Consider the following 21,105-nt stretch of genomic DNA (forward strand, 5'->3'; position numbering starts at 1 on the left):
ACAGATTTTTATGTTTTTTGATTCATTTGTCATTGAGGAATTGTTCAAATGAATTGATGACATAAAATGCGCTTCAGTGAGTTAAGTCAGAGTTAACTCGTCTTAACTTACAACAGCAGATCTAGGTTAGTTACCCCCCAGAAAACTGTGTTTTTTACTCATAATTTCCTCAATTTTACAGTAAATGGTGACGATTAATCGAGAGAAAAGAGCTGCTTTCCACACAAGGTTTCAATGAGTTAACTCAAGAGTTACCTTGTCAAACCTTAACTCTTGTAACAGTAGATCTGAGTTAATTTACCATTATCCCCACAAAATGGTGGATTTTTGTAAGCGATGTCACAAGCAAAACTGGAAAATGGGCAAATCATTTCCTGAATTTTTCAAAAAATGGTGACGATTAATCGAGACTAAAGAACAAAATTACAAATAATTTTTTGTTGTTATTGATGGAACACATTTTTATTGTGTTTTTGTTTTGTTTATTTTTGTTGTTTTTTGGGGGGGGGCTCATTTCGCAATGACCTTTCTTCAAATGAGCTGACCTCTTAAAACTTCGCTTTTCAAACACAAGTTAACTTGCACATGTGTTAACTCAGAGTTAACTTGTCCCAGCATACTTGAATTAATTACCGCCAAATTTAGTATTTTTATAAACTACCACAAGCACAACAACAACAAAAAGGCAAATTACTTCCTGAATTATCAGAAAAATTGTGACGATTAATGGAGATCATAAAGCAAAATTATGTAATTTGTTGTTGTTGTTGTTGCTGCGATAGATTTTGATGGGTTTTTTTGCGTCATTTCTCATGCAGGAATTGTTCAAATGAGTCGATAAGTCACTACAGTGGCCTATACTACGAAGCCGGTTTTCTGGCTTAGCAGGGTAACTTCGAGAGTAACTTTATCACGTGCGACGTAAGTTCGCGGCTATGCGAGACTACGAAAGGTGGATATGTTGGAACCGAGAAGTGTTGCCATGGCAACACACGCCACACGCCAAACCTGGTCGTGTCAGAGTTAGATCTTGCTTAACATCAGGATTCCAATTAACCACGCTCTATTTAAACAGCACCCCTCCGCGGACGTGTCCTCCTGACAATGACAGCGTACTTAGACGACCCATACGACATCGGCGCGCGGATTGTGAGGGGCTCTCTCCGTAGGGCACGGGTATTTCGGGACCGCCAGAATCCGCTGGCGTACCCGGAAGATGTACTCCACGAAAGATATAGATTTTCAGCTTAGGGAATTCTTTACCTGTGACAAATGATCGAGGCGGACGTCACTAATGTAACCCGCCGAGTCAGGCCCTCACAACCGCGCAGCTTGTGTGCCTGTCCGTGGGCTCTTTTGCTAGGGACAATATATGTATTCCATCTGTGATGCTGAATACCTGCGTAAGAACACTGTATGCCGTGCGATTCGGAGTGGGGTATGGAAACGCTTCAAATTGATTGTTGAAATCGCTGAATGTAAATGAATGCGGAGCTTTGCTCTCATACAAGAAATATATTTAACGGACTTTCCAGCGTTATTTCGTTGTGTAAATGTATTTATAATAATCATAGAAATATGTAGACTATTTAAACATTGAGAAAACTTGCGTTTTTTTCTGCCAACTCGAAGAGATTAAATTGTCAAATCCACTGATAGGACAGACGCACAAATATAAAAGATATAAATGTTTATTGAATATGCATCTTACAATCTTGTTTGTCAGCGAAAATTCGTTACAAAAGACGGGCTTTAATTTACGCAACAACGCATGGCATCCCCGCATTTTTTTCTTCTCCTGAGTCCTCACAAATATAACATAAAATTTTGGGAGGGGGGGTCGGGCTTGGGCCTGCAAATCAAGTTGATTGATCGGACTCGGGTCGAGTCGAGCTGGATTTTTTAGGCCCAAACTAAAAAAAAGAACATACGTATTCATACAGTCAAGGAGACTAAACATACAATCATCCTGCTTCGTGTGGTGATGCGCGATAAATTATTTCTTACTGTTAACGTACCAAATCTTCTTTTATTGTCCTGACAGCAGGCTTTATTTCTTTTCATGGACATAAGTAAACTGGCATATTGACGCATTCACAAATCACACGATCTGTAAATTCGCTGTCAACAGACGCGTCGCGCTCAACTCGCCGAATCGGTGTTGGATTTCGCGGTGAGGGTGAATTTTAATCATCGCGCATTCCTCCTCTGTGAAGTAAGGTGCCCGTGCCATCGTCACAAGTAGTGTTTGACTCTGGTCACCGCCCCCTTTTATGTGAACGCGCAGTAACTCTGACTGGGTTGACACAGGTTCGACTAATCAACCTCATAATCAGCGTCGTAGCACCGATTGACCACAAACTAGACAACCAGGTTTTGTCAACTCCGGTTACCCGATGGTAAACTGGATTACTTCTGGGGAGGTTGAACTCGGTTCGTAGTATAGGCCACAGCACATTTTAGGTTAACTCCGAGTAAACTCGGAGTTAACTGTGTTGTTCCTGTTTGCAGGAATTAAGTAATACAAGCAAATGAGTCAATAATTTTTCTGAATTTTTCAGCAAATTGTGACCATTGAAGAGCAAAATTATGATTCTTTTAATGTTGTTTCTGCAACAGAATTTTATGATAACTCACTACGACACATTTTAGGTTAACTCAGAGTTAACTTGTGCAGTCTTAACTCTTTCAACAGCAGATTTGAATGAGTTGATAACCCAAAACTTTGCTTTTTGCGTAAGGTTTCAATGCGTTAATTCAACCAGCCTTAATTACTATAACAGCAGATTTGAATGAATTACTCCCAAATTTAGTAATTTTAGAAGCTATATCTCAAGAAAAAATAATAAATAAGCAAATCATTTCTTGATTTTTTTCAGTAAATGGTGACGATTAATCAGGATTAAAGCCCAAAAATCTAGATTTTCTTGTTTGGTTTGCTTCATCTTTGGTTTCAGCTGTATGATGCGTCACCATGCGCGTGTGCTGACACACTAACTGTACTCACACGTGTACGTACTTACTACTAGATACAGAAGAAGTACTTTTCTGTTTATTTTTTAACTCTTTGCTTAGCGTTGACAGTGATAGACATCCAATCCATTGGAACGGCGAGGCTGGCAACCAGTGAACGTTCCAGCCCTGGCAGCTCAAATGAATTGGACGTCTATCACATTCAATGGCAAAGAACAAGCCCAACAACAAAAAAAGTTGAAATACTTTCCATGGTATCTACTCACATTCATGAGCTTCTCTCCTGATGGTTGACAACAACAAGACCCCAAAAGTCCTTTCAGTGCTCCCCGGTCAGTGGAAAAAAGAAAGTGAGAGTCGCATCCATCTTCATGAGATCCACTCTCACCATTCCCCTTAAAAGTCAATTGCAAACTTGGAAAAACTTCCTGCATCCACTGTTGTACGTCCGCATGGATGTGCAGAAAAAAATCGACTGGTTCCGAGGAACTGTGGACTACAGCCGCTCTCTCTCTCGCTCTCTCTCTTTCTCTTTCTCCCCCAAATGTAATGTATTCAACACATGACTGGAGTGCGGGCTGGCTGCCTCCACCTCCTTCTTTACCTCCTTGTAGCAGCCACGAGGAGGTGGGGTGAGTTTAGGGCTGTGCTCTGCTGCCACCGTGCTTTGAACAATGGAAATGGCAAGGGAGAAGAGAAAAAATTCGCATCACTTGGAATCATACAGTCTATTACATAGTCGTTACATAGTAATTACATAGTAATAACAAAGGATGAAACTGACACAGTAGTAGCATGTGCTTCATTCATCAGTGAATCAAATCCATTGCATTTCTTCTCCATACATGTTAAATCATGGTAATAGCAATAATATACTAATAACAGTAACAACACGGGAATAACGCTGCAATAGTCACGTATGTCCCTCAGTCATCAGTGAATCAAATTGCAATTCCTCATCATATATTACACTGTATGGTAATAACAGTAACTTTATGTAGTAATAAGACAGTAATAACCAAGCAACAGTTGTCACATGAACAATTGAAGTTTAACCCTTTAACTGAGTGACTAAGTAATAAGGATTTTTTTAAATGTACTTCATGTACATGTTTTTTATCTCATGGAAATGCCCTAAAATCAACAGGAAGTGACCAAATGCAAAAAGAAGTGACCCGAAAATGCCCCAAAATCTAGAATATGACATAATATGAAAATGATGTCACCCGGAAGTGACCCGAAATGAACAGGAAATGACCAGGATGGGAACGTGAATCTATACAAAGTGTCCCAAAATGAACAGGAAGTGAGCCAAACATGCCCCCAAATCAATAGTAAGTGACCTAGAATGCGTAGAAAATCACATGGAAATTACCCAAAATTAACAAGAAGTGACCCTGGATTGTGACCAAATGAACAGGAAGTGACCCTGAAATGCCCGAAAATCAACAGGGAATGACTCAATGGATAAAGCAAGTGACCCTGAAATGCCCCAAAATCAACAGGAAGTGACCCAATAGGAACAGAAAGTGTCCCTGAAATGGCCCAAAATCAACAGGAAGTGACCCAATATGTACCAGAAGTGACCCAGAAATGCCCCCAAATCAACAGGAAGTGACCTAATAGGAACAGGAAGTGTCCCTGAAATGCCGCCAATTCAACAGGAAGTGACCCTGAAATGCACCCAGATCAACAGGAAGTGACCCAATATGAACAGGAAGTGACCCTGAAATGCACCCAAATTTTTGGGAAGTGACCCAATAGGAATAGAAAGTGACCCTGGAATGCCTCAAAATCAACAGAAAGTGACCCAATATGTTCAGGAAGTGACCCTGAAATGCACCCAAATCAACCGGAAGTGACCCAATAGGAATAGGAAGTGTCCCTGAAATGCCTAAAATCAACAGGAAGTGGCCCAATATGAACAGGAAGTGACCCTGGAATGGCCTGAGATCTACAGGAAGTGAACCAATATGTATAGGACGTGGACCTGAAATGCCCCAAAATCAACAGGAAGTGACCGTGGAATGCACCCAGATCAACAGGAAGTGACCCAATATGTACTGGGAGTGACCTTGAAATGCCCCCAAATCAACAGGAAGTGACCGAATATGAACAGGAAGTGACCCTAAAATGCACCCAAATCAACAGGAAGTGTCCCTGAAATGCCTGAAATCAACAGGAAGTGGCCAAATATGAACAGGAAGTGACCCTGGAATGCCTCAAAATCAATAGGAGGTGACCCTGGAATGGCCTAAGATCTACAGGAAGTGAACAAATATGTACAGGATGTGGACCTGAAATGCCCCAAAATCAACAGGAAGTGACCGTGGAATGCACCCAGATCAACAGGAAGTGACCCAATATGTACTGGAAGTGACCTAGAAATGCCCCCAAATCAACAGGAAGTGACCGAATATGAACAGGAAGTGACCCTGAAATGCACCCAAATTTTTAGGAAGTGACCCATTAGGAATAGGAAGTGACCCTGGAATGCCTAAAAATCAACAGGAAGTGACCGAATATGAAAAGGAAGTGACCCTGAAATGCACCCAAATTTTTAGGAAGTGACCCAATAGGAACAGGAAGTGACCCTGGAATGCCTCAAAATCAATAGGAAGTGACCCTGGAATGGACTCACATCTACAGGAAGTGACCCAACATGTACAGGACGTGGACCTGAAATGCCCCAAAATCAACAGGAAGTGACCCTGGAATGCCTCAAAATCAAACTCGTTTTTCATGTCAGTGCATTAACTTTAATGGGAATGTCGACCCTACCAACATGGCCACCCTGAGGCCATGTTGGTAGGGGCGATGAAGGGCCTTGAAGTGCTAATTTTGTGTGATTACGTCACCTGCAGCACCCTATTTACTGGACCTGAAGAGGTGCTATTCTTTTGTGCTACATTTGCGCTAGTTGTTGTGACACCCCTCTGTTATTGAGAGAGTTGGTACGTGCCGCCAGCCACTGGAGTTGTAGACAGAAGGCTTCACTTTGAAGGCAAACAAAACCGATGTAGATATTATCCCATAACATTTCAAAACGCTTTTATCGGCTACCCGGTAATATCGGACAACTCTAATCGAAATATTTCAAGAAATATTTATTTTGGAGAGCTCACAAACAGGCGTTCTCATCCACAAAAAACAGTTTACAAAGTACTAAGTACCGTTAAGCATCCATCCCGAGCTGATGAACTCCAGAGGAACACGCGACCGCCTGACTGGGACACACGCGCCACGAGACGGCACAAATTCATTTCGCATTGTCGTCTGGTGTTTGTTTGGACAAATTGAAAGATGGCGTAGATATTCCTGTTTTTAATAAGTAATAGATTCCAATTGCACAGACGACGGATGATGTTTTTGTTGTCTTCTTGATAACTGATCGTTTCATTCGAATTCATATTGGGGCGGAAGTCATTAGCGTCGCCTGCGGACGGGACGATGGATGGTCAAATATCCTGCAGATGGCGATCCGTCCCGATGATTTCCACTTTGTCTGTAATCGCTTTTAAGAGCGTGCAACGCCTGCCCGACCTAACCGGCGCCGCCGCGCTGCGGAGGCGCAAATTTGCATTCGTAATTAGAAAATTTGTTCCAAAGTGAGACTTTGAGTTTGAGTGAGTAGTCACATATATACTAGGATGTATATAAACATAAAGGTTCACTTCTTATTGATTTTGAGGCATTCCAGGGTTGTATTCTGTACATATCAGGTCACTTCCTGTTGATTTGGAGGTATTTAAAGGTCCCTTCCTGTACATATCGAGTCACTTCCTGTTGATTTTGGGGCATTTTGGGGAAACTTCCTGTTCATATTGGGTCACTTCCTATTGGATTGGGGCATTTCAGGGTCACTTCCTGTTCCTATTGGGTCACTTCCTGTTGATCTGGGGGCATTTCAGGTCCACGTCCTGTTGATTTGGGGGCATTTCAGGGTCACTTCCTATACATATTGCAATACTTTCTATTGATTTTGGGGCATTTCGGGGTCACTTCCTGTTCATATTGGGTCACTTCCTGTTGATTTGGTGGCATTACAGGATCACTTACTGTTATTATTGGGAGACTTCCTGTTGATTTTGAGGAATTCCAGACTCACTTTTTGTTGATATCATGTCACTTCCTGTTGATTTGGAGGTATTTAAAGGTCCCTTCCTGTACATATTAGGTCACTTCCTGTTGATTTTGGGGCATTTTGGGGACACCTCCTGTTCATATTTGGTCACTTCCTATTGGCTTGGGGCATTTCAGGATCACTTCCTGTTCCAATTGGGTCACTTCCTGTTGATCTGGGGGCATTTCAGGGTCACTTCCTGTTCATATTGGGTCACTTCCTGTTGATTTTGAGGCATTACAGGGTCACTTCCTGTTATTATTGGGTGACATCCTGTTGATTTTGGGGCACTTTGGGGACACTTCCTGTTCATATTGGGTCACTTCCTATTGCTTGGGGCATTCTAGGGTTACTTCCTGTTCCTATTGGGTCACTTCCTGTTGATATGGGAAATTCAGGGGTCACTTCTTGTTCCGTTTGGGTCACGTCCTTTTGATTTGGGGGAATTTCAGGGTCACTTCCTATACATATTGCATTACTTTCTATTGATTTTGGGGCATTTCGGGGTCACTTCCTGTTCATATTGGGTCACTTCCTGTTGATATGGGGAATTCAGGGGTCACTTCTTGTTCCATTTGGGTCACTTCCTGTTCATTTGGGGGCATTATAGGGTCACTTCCGCTTTCCTTTTTGTTCACTTCCTGTTGATTTGGGGGCATTTCAGGGTCACTTCCAGTTGATTTTGAGGCATTCCAGGGCCACTTCCCATTCCTTTGAGTCACTTCCTGTTGATTTGGAGGCATTTCAGGGTCATTTCCTGATATTATTGGGTGACTTCCTGTTGATTCTGGGGCATTTGTGGGGCACTTCCTGTTGATTTGAGGAGATTTTTGTTTCACTTCTGGTATATATTGGTCCACTTCCTGTTGATTTGGGGGTATTTCAGGGTCACTCCTTGTACCTATAAGGTTACTTCCTGTTAATTTTGAGGCAGTCCAGGGCCTATTCCCATTTCATTGGGTCACTTCCTGTTGATTTGGGGGCATTTCAGGGTCACTTTCTGTTAATATGGGGTCACTTCCTGTTGATTTGGGGGCCTTTCAGGTTCACTTCCTATAGATATCGAGCCACTTCCTGTTGATTTTGAGGCATTTGAGGGACACGTCCTGTTGATTTTGGGCTATTTTTTGTTTACTTCCTGTTTCTATTGGGTCACTTCCTGTTGATTTGAGGTATTTCAGGATCACTACCTGTTCCTATTGGGTCACTTCCTGTTGATTTGGAAGCATTTCAGGCTCACTTCCTGTTCATATTGGGTCATTTCCTGTTGATATGGTGGCACTTCAGGGTCACTTCCTGTTGATATTGGTCACTTCCTCTCGATTTTGAGTCTACTCGAGATACACTTATTTTCGATCCACGGCAGAAGCAAGAAAATAGCTTTCACCACCCCTACCAACATGGCCTCAGAGCGGCCATGTTGGTAGGGTCCACGTTCCCATTAAAGTTAATGCATTGACATTAAAACCAAGTGGTAACTACCTTATTTCTCGACCGATTATAAAAGATTAATTCAACAATTTCAAAGCATCTGCTACTTACTCAGTGGCTGCCATTGACGGCCATAGACGTCCAATCCAGTTGACCCATAAATACCCCGAAATCAACAGCAAAATGACCCGAAATGCCCCAAAATGAACACAACGACAGCCATAGAAGCCTCAAACAAACTGGATGCCCATTTCAATTCACGGCAACACAATCCTCAAACGCCACACGATCAGACATCTAGCACCATCAACAACACAGAAAGTTAATTTCCAAAGTCATAAAGAGTAAACCGTTCCCTCCATAACTGTCACTTCCGATTTCTGACATCCTAACCGAAGACAAACAAACGAGGGAATAAATAATAACCACGCGGGATGGATATTAGTAGCGCCTATAAAAACAAAAACAATCAAACGTCAAGTTGAGTTATGACAAAATAGGAAATGAACGACTCGCAACGGGGTTTTTCCCTCGCCGGGTTATCAGCCCGGCACGAACTCGACCGCGTCCGCCATCTTGCGCGCTCGCCCGCGACATACCAGTCTAGTGACACTTCAAAAGAATCAACAGAGCTCGACTACGGCACCCTTTTCCGTCCACGGGTGAATGATTTATAGTGGCAATTTCTAGTGTAGTGACACTAAACAGGATTGCATAAAAGAACCTCTAAATCATGATTAACTTGCAACTGACGCGGAGTTTGACACCAAACGAGAACCACCTGTTCCCCCGCCATGCGATCAGGAACATGGGACAAAATGTGTACCTATGTCCAATAATCTCACAAAACATCTCATATTTCCTCGGGAAACGCTGCCTCTGGTTAGTGTTTGGCCTCAGTTCGACTCTGCCCCGAAAAATCTACTGGCGGTTTTACTCCCGTCCACCTGGAAAACTGAGCTAACGAGGCGCTATGTAATGGTGACCATGTCCAAAAACGAAAGTGCACTAATGTAATTTTACATCATAAACAACGCACCAGGCAGTGAAATATGCCAGTTTTCCCATTTTTTTTGGAGGGCAACAAACGATGCTCAAATTCATGGGAGCAATACTGTCTGTAGGGATGTCCCTGATTTGATCACATGATCGGAAATGGGACCCGAAGAAGCAGAAACAACAACAAGAAATACATCACATGCATACACTAACTATGAATATGTTGGTGCTATCGTTAGCTAGTTGTATTTCAGGTTGACGCCATGTGGGGGCCTGATGGGGGAAAATATTATGTGACCCGAAGTGAATTAGCACATTATGCCTTAAGTGAAGCACATTATGCCTTTGTGATCTATGATTGCCTCTGCGACATTGATTGTAACAACTTCTCCTTGTTTACTGCGCCACTTCTACACCTGTTTACACCATCCTGGCGTCTGGGTTCCACAGTTGGGAGGGAATCTCACGAGATAACTTGTTTTTCACGCTACTTTGGTGCCTGGGTTGTACAACAAACCACCACTGGGAGGGAATCTCATGATCCATGTATGGGCAAAATGGTCCGCCTCCTGAACCTAGAGCAGGGGTGGGCAAACTATTCCACAAAGGGCCGCAGTGGGTGCGGGTTTTTGTTGCAACCCATTAAGAGGACACCTTTTCACCAATCTGAAGGGCAATCAGTCGATTGCAGTCATGTGCTTCTCATTTCTGCTGAAACTGCATTGGTTAAACTATCTGTGCTGGGTCAGTTGGAACAAAGACCAGGACCCACTGCGGCCCTCGGGGACCGGTTTGCCCACCCCTGGCCTAGAGGCTGGCCACCTCTGTGCTTACGAGGCGTACCGTTATAAAGCCAGGAGCATTCTCCACCCCCTCAGAGTCCGCCAACGGATGACATCCTCTTCTGACTCTGATCGGGGCGTTGGGCTCTCCGCCCTTTTGTCACGGTAAGAGTTCTTTGCATTATTAGAGGAATATTTGTGCTTAGACGGTAGCGCGGGGATATTAGAAGTGACAATCTAGATCTAGTGTTATCGTTACCACTTGTTATGCTTGTTTTGATATTTGTTTGCTTGCTTTTATGTGGGATTGTACTCAATAAACATTATTAATTCTGCAATTGTCATAAATAAACATTGTCTATTTTGCAAAAGTATGCCTGTTACTGACTCACCGCGAACCCGGAAATTTCGTGTAACAGGGCCCTGATGATCAAGGAGAAAGACGGGGGGTGGTCAGAAAGATAAGTGTACACAAATCAGCCATGTGAGGTTTGGAACCCAGTATTTGTGTGAATCCCTTGCGAGTGTAGATATGTCGGCATACTATGTGCCAAGGTGAGAGATATATAAAGTGAAGAGTGCGTGAGTTAAGAGGCAGAACCCGTCCGGCAGAACCACCGGCCGCAGGGCAAGAGAAGCACCAGGACCCCAACCAACTCCTGGGAGCGTAGCCTCTTCTTCGCCTGGCTGCCGGTTGTGGAGGTGGGTAGGGATTGGGGCTCCGGTCCCACGCCGCCCCACGGCGGCTTGGGCCTGCTTGGGCCTTGGTGCGGATTACTGGCAGTCGCCCACTACGAATGGGGATCCTATCCTGCCTCAGGGCAAGTGGGCCGTGGGGGTCCAACCATGTGCCATGTCGGTTGGGAATGTTGCGGCAGTGGCGTATCTCCTCATCCCTTCCCAGGACGCTGGTTAATGGTGGCGCAGATAGTCTGTGGGACAACCCTGGATCCCGGGGGGATGACGCCGACCTTCTTGCTGGAGCTGCGTGAGGAGGATCGGGCTGCTCTAGCTAACCCCCATGATTGGTTGTGGCCATGTGGCGGCCCCCATGCAACATTTCCACTTGTCTGCAGGACGATCAAATGTCACACTCAAGTAGAGAAACAAGTAATGCTAGGATTAGCGATAAGGCAGCATTGAATAGGATGTCAGCATATCCACAATTACAAGTGATTCACATCATACGGGGTTCTACACCTCAGATTGCTGATTTGTGTATGTTCCACCCCACCTAATCCCTTCTCCTTCTGACCCCTACCCCCCCTTTTTTTCTCCTTGGTCATCACCCCTCCTTTTGTATTGTCCTTTCTGCAGGACAAGAGAAGCACCAGGACCCCAACCAACTCCTGGGAGCGTAGCCTCTTCTTCGCCTGGCTGCCGGTTGTGGAGGTGGGCAGGGATTGGGGCTCTGGTCCCACGCTGCCCTACGGCGGCTTGGGCGTGCTTGGGCCTTGGTGCGGATCACTGGCAGTACCCACTACGAATAGGTATCCTGTCCTGCCTCAGGGCAAGTGGGTTGTGGGGGTCCAACCATGTGCCATGTTGGTTGGGAGTGTTGCGGCAGTGGCGGGCAGTGGGCTATCCCCTCATCCCTTCCCTGGACGCTGGTTAATGGTGGTGCAGATAGTCTGTGGGACAACCCTGGATCCCGGGGGATGACGCCGACCCCCTTGCTGGAGCTGCGTGAGGAGATATCTCTTTAAAAAAAAAAAAAACATAAAAGACGTATAAATACTGTATTGGCCCGAATATGGCCCGAATGTTTTTTGCATTGAAATAAGACTGAAAAAGTGGGGGTCGTCTTATAATCAGGGCTGCCTTATATTCGGGCCAATACGGTACATCTTTGGGACACTGAAACAATTAAAAATAGAACGTATTTATAGGTTTTCAGGAGCAAATGAGTTAAAAAACTTTTTTTTTAAATGCCCTCCTGCCCAAAATTTTTCTACCCCCAGAAAATTGGGATTTTAGGCTTTCCAATGATGTATCACACATGCATATCAGACAATTTTGAAATTTGGCGAAATTGGGGGTCCCAGAGCAGAACTTCAAGTCACCTGAGTGTTTTCCGCCATATTCAAACACACATTAGCAGAAACAACTTACAGCCTAATGTGGGCCAAACCAGAGCGCAACTATCCTTTATCCATTTCAGACGTCCGAGTCTGCTCCTCAGTCATACAAGGGGACAGTTCAGCCAGACCCATGCTGCTTTTTGTCTTTTTGGATAGTTGTTTTTAACTCATTTGCTCCCAAAAACGTATAAATACGTTCTGTTTTTAATTGTTTCTGTTTCCTAAAATTGTATTTATACGTTTTTTACGTTTTTTTTCACAAGAGACATCTCTAGGTTCTAATGCAACTTTGCTCCAAAGCACAACGCTGAAAATCCATTTTAAAGCAATAAAACTGGCCACTGGAGGGCAGTAGCTCATTTGGTAAGAACTCATATCGGACCAAGAATGGAAGTGAATGAAGAGAAATAATCAGGAAACAGAAGTTGGAAGAAGTAAGAAGCGTGAGAAAAATGTGGAAAACGATGTCATACACAAGGCACATGCCCCGCACAAGTTCCCTAGGTTAATTCTGTCATGAGGTAGTAGTCACTACACAGGTCCCCCCCAGAATTCACACACACGGGACGCCAGGCGCAACCTGATTTAACGGAACGGAACGGTCGGGTTGCATGGCCGAGGCGATAGCCGCGGCCACAACAGCGTCATCTCTCAGTTCAGTAGTTTAGTCATGTGTAAATAAATTGTTACTTTGCTATCAAAAGCTCTATTTGTCTTGTTGTTTATGTTATTTTTAGTGCTGCAATGATTAATCGATTAACTCGAGTATTCGATTAGAAAAAAAAGATTCGAATTAAATTTTGCTGCTTCGAGTATTTGTTTGATGAAAATGGCTTTGTAATTTTTTTGTTTTTGAAGGTGTTTGTATTTAGTTTCATTGATTTGGGTGGATACACTGCCCTCTAGTCTGCCTCATTTAACATGATCAAATCCAGCTGCTCCCTGTTAAGACCAACAAAAGCTAGGTTTTTGTTTAAGCTAATGTTTTTTAATGCATTTGTAATTTAGTTTAAAGGTATATTTAGCCAATTTTTGTTGGAATATGTGTCTGAACTGTTTGTTGAGAGCATTGTAAAAAAAAAAAAAAAAAAAGTTAGTATTTCATAGTATTTAAGCTAGTGGACTTTTGCTATGTAAGTTAGCCAATTGTTCTTTCGTTGTACATATGTAGATCCTTATTTATTTCTACAGTTTGAGGCTCAGCTCAGGCATTTTAAATTTTTCATGTTTAGCCGATTACTTGATTATTCGAACTAACTAGTTCATTGATTAATCGACTACTAAACTAATCGATAGCTGCAGCCCTAGTGTGTTATAAAACGTAATGACGTTTTTCGGTAAGAAATAAGATTTTTTTTATAAGATCTAGAATTTTTTGAGTGAAAACAGTAAAAAAAAAAAATTCAGTCACTTCTGAGATGCAATTGTTGGCTGATTTCAACTATGTACATCGAAAATAAAGACAATGATTGACTGAAAATGGTTCAATATTAGGTTAAATGTCTTGATTTCTCATGTATATTTATATTGGCTCCTTACCTAAAAATTTTTTTTTATCCGATGAATCGATAGAATTTTCAGTCGAATACTCGATTGCTAAAATATTCGATAACTACAGCCCGAGTTATTTTGTAGAAGGACAACATTATTCAGATGTTTGGGATGTCACAAAAGTTATGTTTGAACAGTATGCTTTTACAAAAAGCTCAATTTCTCTGTTTTTTCATCAGAAATTGGAAAATTGCTCAAACTAAGCTATTTTCTAATGCTAATTTCTAAAGAATGGAAAAAGATATGAACTAACTTTTTTCCCTGCTGACAGAAGAGAGTCTAATCTTTCATTTGGTGGGTTCCATGTTTATATAGCAATAGAACAGAATTTTCTGTAGGCCTTGCATAATCGGTCAAAATCCAGTAAAACGGCCGGGAGCGAAGGGCCTTGTTCCGGTGAAAATGGCTGGGAGTGAATGATGAGGTTTAATAGCGACTTGTGTGGAAATTTGGGTTACGTCGCCAGCGTAGGAACGAAACTTGTCCTCTGTGACAATTATGGCAATAAAGGCTTTTTATTCTTTTCTAATCCCTTTGGACTGGAAGGGGCGAACGAAACATTCGAGAAGAATCCCAGCCCAAATCAGGTATGCGGGAGGATGGTCCGAACTGACGCTTCATTTGCTTTCCCGAGTGCCGTCATTGTCGCAAAAAAAGTGTGCGGAGTCAATGCACTTAAAAGCCTCTTTTCTCGCCATCATTGTGTTAGGAAACATTCGCCTCGAACAATTTAATTGTTGCGGCTGGACATTCCGCAGCGTCGTTCTGAATGCGCGGCATTCCTTCCCTTTTTCTGGGGCTGCACAATGCATTCCTGGAGAGCGGGAGTGATCTCCATCAGAATCACTTAGACATTCCTGACAATGTCTGAGGAATTCCGTCCTGCGGTGAGAACAACGTGCCCGCGCGGCGTGATTGATGGCTTATTAATTAAAGAGCGTCCAGTTTGGACAGCCTGGGAGGTTGGAAAGTGTCATTGTTGAGACTCGAAACATCTCGACTTGTTCCTGATGGTGCACTCGGAGAGTTGAAATGGTGCGCTTTGTCATGTAAAAGGTTTTGACGACTACGACAAGTACTGCTTTTACAGTACTTCTCTTAAAGGGGAACTTTGAAGTAAGGTTGGCCAACCATGTTTTTGAATAATATCAATGGCTAAACAATTATAAGCATATTTTCGTTTTTTTTTTTTTTTTAACGCAACCCTTCCAGATTCTTTGTTTAACCCTTGAGAGTCGAAGGACGCGCCGGCGCGTCCTCAGCGCACGTCGTCTTTGAAGCGCCCTCACGTTTTAAATACGTCACCCACATGCCGTTGGTTGGCCTCGTTTTAAAGTGCGGAAGTTGCGGTTTACTCTCGTTATTATTTGAAGTCAATCGACCAATTAAAACGTGAGATATTGTCATTTAAGTTTTATAGTTTTATTGTCCTCTCAAAAAAACATTAAAACGCTGCATGGATCATTTGTTTGTGTCTATATTTCCATCATTTCTTGTCCTTTTTCAAAACGGAAGCTCCATGAAAAAAACACAAATCAAACGAACCCTTTCGAAGTCACAGTGGAAGCACAAAATGCGTTTTTTAAATAAATATAACTGCCATGCGAGGTTCCACCGAACGAGAGAGAGGAGTGTTCTGAAGCAGCGAGGTGGCGAGCCGACGGCCGTTTGGATCGAGCAGCGACTTTGTGTGACTTTGAGAATGAACGGAAAACTAAATTTAGCGCAAGCAATTGTGCTATTTGATCAATTTGAGGAAGAGGATGGTCCAAATTCGTCATCATCGTCTTCTTCGGAAGAGTCCTCGAGTGAAGATAGTGACGTATTTGAACACGCGGGTGACGCCGTCGACGAGCAGAGGTAAGCAAACTCACTTTTTTTTTTTTTTTGGGCTGGAAAAAGTTTCTTTTGAAAGTTTCTTTTGATATTGCATGACAAAGTTCATTTTGATGCAATATAAGTGTGTGTTTGTGTATATAATAATAAAATGTGCATATCAGATCAAAGTCGTACGTGCACTGTGTGTATCCAAGGCAGGAATTTATAATTGTGGTGATCTTCTTTCTATATGAAGATTAGGGATGTAGCACATATTCAGCTATGGTATTCTTTCTATTGTCATACATATAGATTTCCATTATTATTTATTGCTGTATATATTTTTATTTTATACTTTATTATTTTCATAAATACTGACTTTTTTTCATGTACATTTATAGTGACAATGAAAGTAAAGTGAAATGAAAATGGAAGGGTGGAAAGAGGACCAACACCCCATGGAAGTGTGGGCTGTGTGATGTCGCCCTGTTTCGAATTCCAGGACGAAACTGCTTTTCGGAGTGGCATGCCTGAAAAAAATTTAACTTGTTTATTGTAAATATTTTTGAAAATACTTTTTTCCCCCCAATGTTATATATATATATACATTTTTTCCCACAATCAGTCTTCTCAATTTGTGTATATAAATGTGTGTTCAAGAAGCTTGATTGTGTGTACATAGTTTTCATCAGGTGGTAAACTCATAAAGAGATGGCCTTTAAACACTTTTTGTGTTAGATGGTATATATTTTTTCACTGTTCGGTCTGCTGTATATAACCTGTTTTGACTAGAGCATGTATAAAGGCAAAAAACGCCTATGCTATACCTGTTGTTTATGTTGAATTGTCAAATATAAGACTATTTATTCTAATTTTTTTTGGTTGAATGTTCATCCTAACATGTTGAATAAATATTACAAAGTTTCAAAACGGTTTGTTACGCATGTTTGGTTGTCAATTGGACATCAAAATTAAAAATTTTGACAAAACGATTGTGGAATTTTTGGTCTTTTTGGGCCCAAAATGATGATTTATAATTGGTCAGTGACGGAAACAACAGTTTGGACATGAAGTTCAAGGTGTCACAAAAAAAGGGACCAAACCAGGCCATCGTAAACAATTCTTTCTTTGAAATATAAAGGCAACTTCAAAGGCATGCAAAATCAGACAAAATAGGCCCAGACCTTAAAGGGTTAACCCATAGCAACGCCCTTGACAACGAAAATGCTTTTCTTCAGCAATCTTCGGAAATTAAGTCACACCGGGAAGTGCGAGGGAAGTCCGCCATAGAACAGTATTGTTTGTTGCATTGCTTCTCGGTAAGATGCCACAGCGGTGTGTGGCGATGTTTTGTTCTCGCTCAAACAAAAAGTTGTATGAGTGGCCAAAGGATAGCAGGGCACGTAAATGGACATCTTTCGTTCGCACGAAGCGAACAAATTTCACGCCATCATCGAGTAGTGTACTCTGCTGCAAACACTTCGAAGATGCCGGTCTGCTTATGATCAAGGATTTGCCAAAAAGTAAGTGTGATTTTTGGATAGATGACTGATGACTTTGTCAAAGTATAGCTGCCTACTGTTGTGGAATTGAACAGTATAAGCTAGCGACGTTAGCCGAAAGTTAACTCGTGGCAATCCCCGATCATAGTTGTTGTTGCGTTCGCTAGGTTAAGCGTGTTTAAATTGTGCGTCATCTACGATCGTGTCCGAAAGGGTTAATCCACTTTCAATCGGGAAACGGGTGTGGATGTGCATATAAACGGGTCGGCGTCGCGGTAATTCACGGTCACGTTGCAGTAAGAGACACACACCGCCGGTGAGTTTGTGCACATTTATTTGTATTTGTATTATGTATTTCCACCTTCATGCTTCAAGCATTGCATTGCTTATGGATGGTTCAGCGTTCAAGGTGATCGCATGATAGGCTTCTAGTTTGTGTTTTATGACAGGTGACAGCTGAAAAATAGCGTGTTGGTTTAGCGTAGCCATTGAGTCAATCTCGCAGCGAATCAGCAAGCGCGCAGGTCACGCAGTGAATCATGGGAAATGTAGTCTCGGGACAACACTGAAGTGGTGCTTTGTAATCTGTTCGCTTGTGTGAAAAAACTACATTTCCTCACGCCATTAGACGCCAATTCCTGCCGAGAGCTGTGTTCTAACTTTTCCATAAGAACTGCTCCATGTGTTAAGAGACAAGGTTGTCAGCGCGTCGTGTGTTCGATACATTTGTAAACAAAAAGCTCATAACAAGACACTATGCACAATCCGTTTAAGAGACGCTGGAGTGGGAGGCGAGGAGGAGATTGGCGAGAAGCAAAACTTGGCGGTCGAATGTGGCGGCAGTCCGCTATTATTTTGTTTTCTTATTGTTGCCACAATCAAGTGGAGAAAGCCACCGAAGACTCATCTCCTTCTTTCCCCCCAACGTTTTTATATTATTATTTTATATGCACGAGAGCTGCCGGATCTGCCAAAATGAACATGAAGTCTGATGATTATTTTTTTTAACATTGTCATCAGATAGACAAAAACATGTGCAAATGTCTGCATCTTCAAATCATGAAAATAATAACAGCCTATATCTTACCAATCTTGTAATCTCGATGGGTCTTGTCTCCATTCGATGTCAGGTAGTCTGGGCACATTGTTTGCATCCTGATTAGCGTCTGGCTAATACATGTACGATCCAACATAAAATTCCAACCTCCTCATCCTCCTCTTCTTCCAACTCTTCAAAAAGTTGGGTCTCCTCACTTGCGCTTGATCTATCAGTTATATCGCTGTTTGAAGCATTGTTTGAAGGGCTTTGTAGGGCGGCCGTAGCGCTCCCATCGCTGTTCTCGGTGTGACGTATCACTTCCGGGTTCGTCCCCTTTCAGGCTGGAACTTCGGAAACGTGATTATTTTGTCAAATATACAACATATCAATTATTTTTTCATGCTTTATTTGTTGGACAATGTTTACTTTAATTGTGACCTTATTTGGCATGTTATGAAATTACTTCACAGTACAGCTTTAACTCATTTGCTCCCAAAAACGTATAAATACGTTCTACTTAGGGCCCGAGCACTAAGCGTTGGAAGGCCGTATTGTTCTGCAAAGGATTATTAGGGCCCGAGCACTAGGCGTGCGAAGGCCCTATTGTTTTGCAAAGGATTATTATTTTTTTTTTTTTTTCAGGGCAAATGAAAATGGCCAATTTGGAGGCCTGAACATGCGCGAAAAGTCACCAAAATTTGCACATACGTGCGGAAAATTGTAAATTTTGATAATTTAACAACGTTGCAAAAAAATGTAACAAAATGGCTCAGTGGCGCCCCCTTGAAATTTTAAAATTGGCCTATAACATTAGGGTTTGTCAGTGTAGAGCAATGAAATTTGGGGAGTCTATACCTTGTCTAAAACCGCTGCAAAAAAGCATTGGCACCCATATTCCAAACCCAACAGGAAATCGGTTATTTTGGATCGAATATGAAATTTTTATCGATTTACAGGGTGCACATTTGAGACCTTTTCGCCGAGGGAGTTCGTTGGATCATCTTCAAAATTGGTGGGACTGTTCAGGAGACATATGAGATCTCAAGTTTCTAAAATGGTGTGTTTTCATTCACGGGTCTGACCTGGGCGTGGTGCCAAAGTCGGCCATTTTTTCGGCAAAACACCGAATTCAGTAAATGGCTAATAATTCCTTGACACAACTTTCAATCTTTTTCATATCTGCCATGTATATGCGGTATCCCAGCCTGAACATGACTGCATTGAAATATTACCCATTAGGCCTAGCGCCCCCTAGTGAGAACAGGAAATGCCTTTTTTTACGAGACAGGTTCCTCCTCCAAGGGAAAAAAATCTGTTGACCTCAAACCTGCATCAGGGGAGCCTTAAGACCTGTGTTCAGGTGCCTGATGAAAAATATTGAGGTTTCGTTGAAGCGGAGGGGTCCAAACATGAAAGTGAAAATGATCGTCAACAATTTGTCTCGCAAAATACTTTGAACAGTCATAACTCAGCAGATATACAACATATCTGCGCCAAACTTCCCATGCTTGTTGAGAGTCATACCCTGAAGGGTCCTGTAGGGGTCATTTGCATCAACTCTACAGTGCCAACTAGTGGCGACAGAAAGGAGTTTTAAAAAAGGCCTTTCCTATTGGGTTTTTCAACGTAGAGCAATGAAATTTGGGGAGTAGATACCTTATGCCTAACTGCTCAAAAAAGCCTCTTGCACCCATATTCCAAATCCAACAGAAAATCGGGTATTTTGGATCAAATGTGAAATTTCTGTCCATTTCTAGTACAGTTTACATTTGGAGGCCTGGACATGCACGAAAACTCACCAAATTTTGCACATACATGCGGCTTTGTGTGGATTTCGATAATCTTGCAACGTTACAAAAAAATGTAACAAAATGGCTCAGTGGCGCCCCCTTGAATTTTTCAAAAAGGCGTTTCCTATTAGGTTTTTTTAACGTAGAGCAATGAAATTTGGGGGTCGATACCTTGTGCAAAACTGCTCCAAAAAGTCCCTTGCACCCATATTCCAAACCCAACAGGAAATCGGGTATTTTGGATCGAATGTGAAATTTTTATCAATTAACAAGGTGCACATTTGAGACCTTGTCACAGAGGGAATCAGTTGGATCATCTTCAAAATTGGTTAGACAATTCAGGAGACATATGAAATCTAAACTTTTCAAAATGGTGTGTTTTCATTCATGGGTCTGACCTGGGCGTGGTGCCAAAGTCGGCCATTTTTTCGGCAAAATGACAAATTCAGTAAAGGACTAATAGCTCCTTGAAACAACGTTCAATCTTTTTCATATCTGGCATGTATGTGCGGCATCCCACCGTTAACACGAGTGCATTGAAATATTACTCATTAGGCCTAGCGCCCCCTAGTGGGAACAGGAAATGCCTTTTTTACGAAACAGGCTCCTCCTCCAAGGAAAAAAAATCTATTCACCTCAAACCTGCATCAGGGGAGCCGTAAGACATGTGTTCAGGTGCCCGATGAAAAATACTGAGGTTTGGTTGAAGCAGAAGGGTCCAACAGGAGAAGTAAAAATGACTGAAGCCATTTCGTCTCACCACAAGTTTTGAACAGTCATAACTTCTACAACATATCTGCGCCAAACATATCGTGCTTGTTGAGTCATAGTCTGAAGGGTCCTGTAGGGGTCATTTGCATCAACCCTACAGCGCCAACTAGTGGCAATAGAAAGTCACTCATTTTTTAAAATATATGTCCAGTTCTTTTCAGGTTGGTCATTGTAGTTTCAAGACCTTTTAAAATACTTATTTTACGGCCCATGTCCACATGTCTCTGTCTGTTGCTGTGATGACC

General features: G+C 42.3%; 1 protein-coding gene across 1 annotated transcript in view; it reads right to left on the reverse strand.

The window, feature by feature from the left end:
• LOC130917917 (protocadherin-16-like) overlaps window positions 1–3,436 on the reverse strand; it is a 231,571-nt gene extending 228,135 nt beyond the window's left edge. Inside the window, exon 1 of the mRNA XM_057839694.1 lies at window positions 3,240–3,436. The gene's annotated coding sequence lies outside the window, so the exon portion shown is untranslated. The remainder of the gene's footprint in view (window positions 1–3,239) is intronic.
• Between the last annotated feature and the right edge of the window lie 17,669 nt (window positions 3,437–21,105).

Source organism: Corythoichthys intestinalis, chromosome 6 (assembly GCF_030265065.1).
Source record: "Corythoichthys intestinalis isolate RoL2023-P3 chromosome 6, ASM3026506v1, whole genome shotgun sequence".
NCBI classification, from domain to species: Eukaryota; Metazoa; Chordata; class Actinopteri; order Syngnathiformes; family Syngnathidae; genus Corythoichthys; species Corythoichthys intestinalis.